We start from the raw sequence: 7,165 nt of genomic DNA on the forward strand, positions 1-7,165 counted from the left end.
TCAGCCTGCCCGAGAGAAACCTCTCTGACGTGAATACCTTGTGATGTGAATAACTGGTGCCGCGTTTCCCTTTCCTGCCCCTGCGGCGTTGCTGGTGCCGCAGCCGGCAAGTCCGCACGCGTGGCACAGCCGAGGCCAAGCACCGGTTTTGTCTCCGAGTGTGGGAAAGGGGCAGAAGAGAGCTCTGAGAAATGTGGAACTGCTGGAGTGTGTTAGTTAGCCGGGTCCCTTTTTTTCTTTTGTTGAAGGATTTAAACACCTTCCCTTCTGAAAAACTGCCCTATGAGGTGATACTGCCCACAGTCTGCCCTGAAATCACTGAACTGGCTTATAAGGGTTGCACTAGATGATCTTTAAGGTCCCTTCCAACCCAAACCATTCTCTGATTCTCAAATTAAAACCAGCCTAAAATCTGGCTTGGGTTGGGCTTGCAATTCCAAACTCTCGTTTGCAATCCCCCGGGCAAAGACCGTGCTCTCTTCCTCCCATCTTCTCCTGCCCTGCCTGGGCTGCAGGCATTAATGCCCACACGCTGCTCAGCTCCCTGACCGTGGGCAGTGGTCGCCTTCAAATTCAAGAAGTTTGTTGTTGGTTTTGTGGGGTTTTTTTGTTTGTTTTTTTTCCTCCTTCCTTGCTGAGCGCTGCCATGGGCATGTGTGCAGCAGTGAGTCACCCCTCGCTCCTCACATCCCGCACGTCGTCGTCGGAGGCTTTGGGAGGCTGGAGGCTTTCCCCGCCGCCGCCCCTCCTGCCCCCCGCAGCACCCGCACCGGGTGGGAGGGCGTTCACAGCAAGCAGGGCGCTCCGGGGAAACTCCGCCAGTGAAAACTTGGTGGTTGGTTTGCTTTTTTTTTTTTTTGCAAGTTTTGAATGTGCTTAGGAAACTGTATTGCAAGGCTGGCTGTAAAAGTTGCTAAAGACTTGTCTGTCCTCCGCAGTGTCTGGTTTTTTTTTCTTCAAAAGGTCCTTATCTTCTCTGCCAACTTGGCAGCAAAGGTTGCAGCCGATTCCTGCATTCGAGCTATGTTTTTCTGTTCTGCAATGCTTTGAAAAATGACCATTGCAGAAAAGACAGCTGGAGGAGACAGCAATTAGACGGGGAAAGTTCAAGGTCACCATACCTCCAGCCAGGGCTGGCTGCCTGCGAGGCTGGGGCTCCTCGCGGTGTGAGATGGGCTCTCCCCTTCCAGCCGCGCGAGCGAGGAGCGGGGTTCAGGCCTGCGCAAACACCAGAAAGCAGCGTGCCTGTGCAGTACGCAATCCCAGAAACAAAGGTCAGCGTGAAGTGTTGGAATCGTGACATTTGGCCTAAAAAGAGGGGATTTTTGAGGCAGGATTTTCTTTGCCTCCTGAACCTTGTATTTGAAAGTCTCCTTTCCAACCTGAGGGCTAGGAAGGGTACTTTTTATTTGTTAAATATAGCTGGAGATGCCTATGCAATCCCAAAGTACTGGAGCTGGAGCAGTAGAGAGAGCACAGAGCCCAGGATAATTTTGAGGGTTAACCAAGCAACTGATAATCATCTGTGGCAAATGCTGCTTATAGCAGCACTCAGATTGTGTTGATTTAATTAAATAATATTTAATTCAATTTTGTTTTAAATTTGTGTAACAAAGTCTGTGCAAGCTCGTTGTGTGGACATTTAAATTGGATTAAGAGTGGATAAAAGGATTAATGATTAACACTAAATTAGACTAATTTTAGCTGTTCCTAATCTTATTTAGGAGAGTCTGCACAGGGAGGTTGTCAGGTTTAATTGCAACTTTGATTAAACTAGGCTTTGTAGCTGGGAAAACTGCATGAGTTTAACGTCATCTGGAAGAAGAGCTCTGCCTGAATTTGCAAAGCAGCATAAGCACCTGAGGCTTAACCTAAAAATTGCCGGGCGGGGGAAGGCCGAGAAGTGTGACCGCTCAGAGCGGCTCAGGGAGATGATGCTCCACAACCCGGCTCTGCTCACTGGCTTTGCACGTGCTGAGCTCGGCCGGTGCCCGGTGTGCAGCATCGGAGCCGCCAGCTCGGGTAAAGCTGCTTTGAAATTGCTTTGGAGGGCGCAGGTGAAACCATGCTGCAACCATAGCTGCTCTGGGGCAGCTCTGCCTGCAGGAGCCCAAATTTAATTCTCCTGGTGGTGTGGCTTGTTTTGCACAGGGATAACCTTGGTGATGTTCTTGGGAATGGGAGCACCGGGAGCAAGAGCTCTGCCCTTGCTGTGTGTGGACGTGCTTGAGGAGAGGAGCGGTGAGCGGTTCCAGCTCTGCGGAAGGGCTGGAGAGGGGTCGGCTTGCAGGTGGCTCGGCTCCGGTTTCAGCCGAGTCCCTTGGCCGGCGCGTAGCTCCGTGCTGCCAGTGGGGCCATGGGCAGCGGCACGGCAGGCGCTGGGCATGCTGCGGGTGCGTGCTGGCGCTCGGGGGGGAGCACGTAGAGTGAAGACAGGTAAACACGGAGTGTGAGATGGCCACGTGGCTCAGCCGCGGTGACCTGGCCAGTTTGTGGCTGTGCTCTGCTGTGGCATCTTGAGGAGCGATAGCTGCCACCTGGAGAGGAGGAGGTCGCAGAGGAACAGCCGCAGGGACTCCGGTGCTTAGCACCTACCATTGCCTCCGTTTCGTGCAGCTTTGCACCCGGGTGCTCTTCCAGCCGACCTACTATAGGCCTGGCCAAGTTCTCTTCTCTGAACCCCAATTTTTTTTTTTTTAATTTAATATTATTTATCTTGGAGGAGGACACTCACACATAATTAACCCAATGCTTTTCTGCAAGAATTGAGTCTGGGAGGCCAGCCCTATGCTGAGCAGCACCTTGGCCTTGACGGCCGCTGGAGGTCCCTTGCTACCAGCCCGGGACGTGGCTCTGGGTTTTGCAGAGTCGTGGGGGGGAAACTGAGACGAAATGCCAAGGTGACCTCTGCCTGTTGGTGACATTTCCCAAAATGCGGCATAGTATCGTCTCAGCAGGAGCACTGCTGAGGTAGAAAGATGTGTTGCCTCATCTTCCACACGTCCATGCACGGACAAGGGTCAGGCACTGCTGGACTTTGTCCGTGACGAGTGCGAGCTCTGCGGTGCGCGTAGGGCAGCAGCTGCACAGCGGCCGTGCCTGGAAAAAGGAGGAGAAGCTGAGGAGCAGTCTGGGACGTGGGGCTGTGCTCACCCGGTCCAACCCGCCGTGCTGCCAGGGGAGGGGAGCAAAGGTGGTGGGAGGAACAAGCTGGCAACCAGGGGCAGAAAATAGCGTGACCTGCATTTCAGATACGTGGCTTAAAGGGGGCTCCTAAACACACCATTAGTTTAAACTTTCTGCCATTGATGGTCGTAGGTGGAGGCAGGGTTGCTGTGCCGAGGGGCTCGCTGGCCGGCAGCAGTGGGAGCGCAGAAACCCCCTCCCTGCTCCATCACCACAGCCTGGAAGAGCTGAAACCCTCCAGATGGCAGCCGGCCACTTTCCTAATGGAATATTTTCTCCTTTAGAAAATGGGGACATGACAAAAATAAGGATGCTCTCCTGCAAGGATAACTTTATCAAACCTCCCCATGGAAAGCAGGCAGGCTTCCCAGCCCCCTGACCCTGCCAGCTTTGCTGCCTGTGCCGGTGTGTGCCTGGGGGGGCTGTGCTGCGGGAGGTGGGCAGCCACAGACCGTCCAGCTCCGCACGGGGTCTTGTGCCAACCCTATGTGTGTCTGGGCATGTGAAACTCCGCTGGATGTGGAAAGGAGCTGGGGGAGGGAAAAGGAAAAGTCTCCCTTTAAGGGCAGATACCACCAGCCTTTGCTTTAGCTTTAATCTACATCTTGTGAATCGCTCCTGAAGGAGAGCCAGTCCTGGGATTTGGGGCAATCGCCATGCACGGGTCAGCTGCCCTCTGGCATTTGGCCAGTTGCAGCCAGTACGTACTGGGTCCCGCACTGCTGTGCCAGGGAGGACCGGCCACCTCTGAGGCAGCGCACAGCCCGGGCCCCGGCCCTGCCTGCCTCTGGCACCGGGCAGATGCCACAGCGGGGCCGCAAAGGGAGGCGGCAGCTTACGGAGGCTGAGTCGCAGGGGCACTGCCCTTGCAGCAAAGCTTCCAGGGTGACTTGAATTTAAACTTAAACTAGGTCAGCTGGTTTTTGGTTCAAAGCTTTATTTGCTTTTAGAGCAGGGGTAGGGTTTTCAGGACACGAACTGGAACTTCATCAGAAATTCCTGAAATGCTTTTAAAAAAAAAATGCAACAATTAGCAAAGACAGTGTTTTAACTCATCTGCGTGTGCTGGGATGGGGAGGTGGTTTGCTGGTCATGTTTTAATGAAACAGAATTTCTTACCCCTGAAAACACCTTCCCAAGTTGCCCTCTCCCCAGGCAGCTTCCAGCTCCAGGTCTTGTACCTCCTTCCAGGTTTTTGCCACGAACATTTGCATGCGGCTGGCAAGACGCACGCAGGCTGTACCCAGCCCAACGATGGAGAGCGTTTGGGGTTTCATCCCAGCTCTGGGAAGGCAGGGGCTGGAGGGGACTGGGACTCCAGAGCCTGCCCTCCCCTGTGCCAAGATCCTGCGCGGCATCACTAAGCAAATTAGCCCTCTGCCTTGGTTTTCCGTTTGTAATCGCAGCTGCCCATATAGCAAATGTGCTTTCAGGAATTGTGTTCCAGGCGTTTGTTAACCCTTCAATGAAAAATGCAACAGCAGCATTAAATACTGCTTAGTGTTGGTATGTTCAAGCTATAAAATTATACTCAATAAGCATCTTTTTCCTTAATGGAGGTTTTAGGTTTCAAGAGATTAAGTGTTCTTGCATGCAGCGCTCTGTCCCTGATTTCCAGTCACCTTTGTGTTCCTCTGAACTCCAGAGAGAGAAGTTAAAAACTAATTGAACTCGATTGTCCCAGACTGGTCAGCGCTGACTAACCAGTGTCACACTTGAACTAAATCAAAAGCTACGGAACTCGGACGGTGTCCTTGGAAAAACTCCCCAAGGAGTAAAGTACTCGTGTGCCTTTAATCCAAACAGAAAATAAATGTCAGATTAGAGGAAATAAAACAAAACTACTCATGCAAGAGTCACATCCTTTTCAACTTTGGCTGCCACCGCCTGAGCGTGTTTGTTACCGAGTTCTCTATGGGTGCAGCACCCGGGGAGCTGCCCGAGGATGACGCACCCGCGGTGCCTCCCTCCACCGCGGCTCGTCCCGCTCCGTCACCGATGTCGGAGCCTAGAAGGAGTGCAGGGAAGCTGACCGCACGTGGCAGCAGGGGTCTGGCTGCCTGTCTGGCTAAGGACCCTAATTATAAAAGCAGAGGCTTGGCACGTATTATCCATTGCAGAATGTGAGCTTGTGACATGAAGTGACACACGTGTCCCCAGCTGGCAGCGCTGTTCTGTACCCTTCCTCGTTTTTAGGGGGAGATTAGCTTTTAAACAGCTGGCTGTGATGCATTTCTGTTCTCAATGCTGTGACCTCTTTCCACCTGAAACTTAAAACCAGCCCAGCAGCATCTTTCTTGGATGCTGCCAGTGTGGAAGGGACAGGGTCCTCTAAAATGAGTCCCCTTCAGCCCACTGCTGGCACTAAGATCTTCTGAGGCCAGCCCATTGCCACAAGTACAGGATCACACAACGTGGAGCGTTTCTGCCTCTGATAAGCATCTTTGGGATAGGCTAGAGAAACTGCTTGGCAGATCACGCACGTGCACTGCAGAGCAGGAGCTCAAATTGTCCTGCCCACACAAACGTCACCGAGTGCGAGGAGGCAGTGGCTCCGTGACGGCGCAGAGCGGGAGCTCCGCAGGAGCTGGTCGCGCGTCTCGTCCTGGAGAAGATGCTTCTAGCAGAGTAGTGTCCCCTAACGCCGTGTTAGGGCAGGGCATGTCCCATGGCTTCAGAGCACAATTTCCTGCAGGAGCTAGTTTTATTTGTTCTCCAGGGATGTCTTACCCAGCCCTCTGAGGCTGGTGGGCTCTGGCAGCTCAGCACAGGTTGGTGCAGCTGTAGGCTAAACTGAAAAGGCACTGGAAGTCCTGAGGGCATCTTTCTTGTCCCTCCCACTGATCACAGAGGATTGTTCCAACATTTAGATTTTATTTTTTGTAGTGCATTTTTACTGTTACATTTCCTCTGTATTTGGCCGGTCCTGCTGTCTTGGTGTGTCTCAATCTGTAACGCATCTTCGTTCCCTGGTACTCAGGTCAATGCTGTCATCTGTACATGGTAAAGTGGGCAGAGTACAGCCGGGAGCAGCGTTTGAGCCTGAATCTCCTGAGTCCCATCAGGGGCACAGGGCTGCATCTGGGATCCCCTGGGCTGAACCATGCTGTCCCTGAGCACCCAGCTGATCACAGCTGCTTTTTTTTCTTCTGTGCTTTAATTGATTTGCAGTAGATATTCTGTAAATGAGACTATTCCTTGCTTTTGTTCTTGTTTGAACTTGCAGAGCCTGAAATTCCAGGTGATGGTTTACCTTGCTTTGGCAAGTCACTGGGAGCAGGCTGGAGGAGGAGAGAATGGGTCGAGGTGTTTTGGATAATTCATTCAAACAGTTTGTGGTTGAGGTAGCATTTTTACAGTCCTACCTTTGTTTGTGTGGCAGAATTGCAACGTCCCGTGCTTTAAGGTAGTTTGAGGTGGAGCATCACCGTTTCGGAGCATGTTAATGCGCAGCATTGCTGGCTCTGGCAGGATTGATAGGTGGCATTTACAGTCTTTCCGAGAGCAGCTTCAGCCTCCTGGTTTGACTACCAGAGCTTTAGGGTATGGCTTCAAACCAGGCAGAATGGGCACCCAGCAGTGGACGTTTAGGCAAGGCTTGCAAGAGTGCCACGTCTGGCATCACCAGCAGCCTTGCAGAAACTCAAATCGGTCAGGTCATCCTCTCCTTTGCCTTCTCCAGCATAGTCACTCCTCCAGAGGAGGAAGGCAGAGAGTTTGACGCGATTTCTCGCAGAGCCTGGCGTAGGTGGTTAGCACTTCACTGCACGAGGTTGCGCTGTTGATGGATTTGACTGCGCAGAGGTCCGCTCACAGCCAGCGCGCAGGGATGGTGTTGGCGGCTCGTGGCCCGTCTCATCTCAATTTCTCTGTGAAACATTCCAGTGTTTCTTCCCGCTTCTTTTTTTGCTGCCAGGTGAGTGGGGAGGAGGCATCTTTGCTGCAGGAGGAGGAATGCGGTGTTACTGCATTGCTGAGC

This window comes from Nipponia nippon, unplaced genomic scaffold, assembly GCF_047370975.1.
Source record: "Nipponia nippon isolate SJK-2023a ecotype South Korea unplaced genomic scaffold, ASM4737097v1 scaffold_25, whole genome shotgun sequence".
NCBI lineage: Eukaryota > Metazoa > Chordata > Aves > Pelecaniformes > Threskiornithidae > Nipponia > Nipponia nippon.